We start from the raw sequence: 2,445 nt of genomic DNA, 5'->3' as shown, positions 1-2,445 counted from the left end.
TTTAATAAACTTGAATATCAAATTAAATTAGCGTTTTGTTTAACTCTCAATGTTATTGATAGAAATAGATGGTAAATTCAAATTATTTTGTAACAACAACTTCGTGACGGCGGCCCACTGAAGTATTTCTTAACCAATTCGAGTTAGGGTCTTTCAAGAAACGTACCAATTCTTAATAGACCAGCAACTTACAAGGCTTTTGAAAATTGTCCGTGGTATCACTTAACATTTTATAAATAAAAATGATATATATCATTCACTGATAGTAACTCACCATTGTCATAATGAATTAAATTTCAATTAATCGTTACAAACATACAAAAATACAAATGTTTTCTGTTTATAATATTAATATAGAGATAAACGTCAACACAAATACATGTCTTTAATAAGCTATTTGACTTATTCTTACACCCGTATCATCTCGACTTCCGCCGTTTCACGACTAAGCGTTTTTGAAGACAATTTTTGCTAGTGGTACCAGCTGCTCGCTGAAGTATTTCCGAACCAATTCGACTTAGGATCCTTCAAGAAAAGAGCGTACCAATTTTTAAAAGGCCGGCAATACACTCGCGAACCCTCTGGGTGTGTTTAACATATAAATAGATGTTTATCGATTTTTTGTGGTCATAAATTATTCGATTTTAAACAATAATCATTTTATTCTAGTAAATAATACACAATCGTCATTCATGATTTTTATTTAGCGTCATTAAATACATGTTTTTTTTTCAGCGGCTGTGCTTATGACGAAATCTGCGATCGTTGAAAATCCCCTCGAAGGCTTTAACGCCGATCGCCCTTTCCTTTATTATGTTTTATTTAAAAACGCACCTATATTTGCTGGATTGTATGCAGGACAACAGTAAATAAATGTTTGCAATGAAAACCTTTTATTTATCGTCGTTGTTGTAAAACAATACCTGTTATCCCATTTAGTTACCCATTTTCAATGTCTTCTTTTTCTGAAAAATGAAATGAAAACACAAATGTAATATTACATAACGGCCCTTATATGTTTTGGTACACTATATGCACTCAGTAGATATGCCTACTATATAAATATAAAGCACATATAAACAGTATGTGACAATTTAGTGACAGATCGTCTTGAGGCTTCTACTTAGAAAGTGTATAACAGACACAGTCATTGAAAGTACACGTCTTCTACTTCACTTCACTTCTACTTTATGTGAGTGTGTGTTTGTGTGTGTGTGTACATATTCGTATAAAATACTTAACTCCAATCAGATATTCGATACTATATCATTAAAATAATTTTATGGAATATATGGCAGCGTCTTATAGGATTTTTATCACTGTTGGTCGCAAAACGCGGACTGCTGTCAGTCCAAAATTGCACTGCCAGCAGTAACGTCGCTAATGGTAAAGTATCTTCTAAGCCTCAACAGAAATTATCTCAAAATAACTATAAGGAAAATTATGGGTTTGGTACTGTCTGCTAAATAAACACCTCTTGGTCCTTAACGCGACAGACAGTTCCTTGTGCAAAGGCTATTTCGGCACAGAGGAATCAGTCACCCACGTAGTCCTGGACTACGTGGCTATTGCTTGCCAATGCACAACGGACCAAATATGCGTCTATGTGCGGAATCTGAGAACACTACTATACTAAAGTTAAGTACACTGGAGATTTGAACCCAAGTCCGTATTATTTGCAGTCGAACTTGATATCCATTTTAAAAAGGTTATTCATATAACATGTATAGGGACAATAGCTTAGCGTTATTACTTAACATAACTTGATATTACTATTAATAATTTTAGTTTTAATGTCGATACTAAAAGACGATAAGAATTTTAGATTATTTTAACCCGTTTAGAGTCCGCTATTGATGATTTAATTAAGTAATGCTACCCAAAAACTTGTGTAAGGAGCTTCAAGGCTGTGGTCCTGAGGGAATGTTATCCGCCACGGTGGAATTTGTAATTAAGAAACTACGTCTTAGAACAAAATCTGTTTACGACCACACTTAATTCACTTTAACATTTACATTAGGGTTGGAAATAATTGTGTAGCAAGTACGTGTAATTATGCTTAGTTTTATTTTCCGTAAGACATAACGTGGCACAATGAACCGTGAAATTTTTCATAGATTTTTTATTAACGGTAACTTTATGTATTTTTGATTCAAGTTGGACGAGGCAAAGACTATATATAATACAATATATAACTTTTTAAAGAAGAGAAAGAAGACTTTATACAATATAGAACATATTATGAAAGTAATTTCTTTGATATTTAAATAACTATTATAGAGTCAAGAACTTTATAACAAAATGCTACAAATCATACTTTATTGTGAAGTCTACGAGTATTTATTCGACCCTAAGATATTACGGATATATTAAGCTGTACCATACTATCGACATTGCGACCGAAATAGAAATCAAAGTGAAAGATTAATTTGAAAAGCATTTTAT

Source organism: Pieris brassicae, chromosome 3 (assembly GCF_905147105.1).
Source record: "Pieris brassicae chromosome 3, ilPieBrab1.1, whole genome shotgun sequence".
Lineage (NCBI taxonomy): Eukaryota > Metazoa > Arthropoda > Insecta > Lepidoptera > Pieridae > Pieris > Pieris brassicae.
This window is presented reverse-complemented; position numbering follows the sequence as displayed.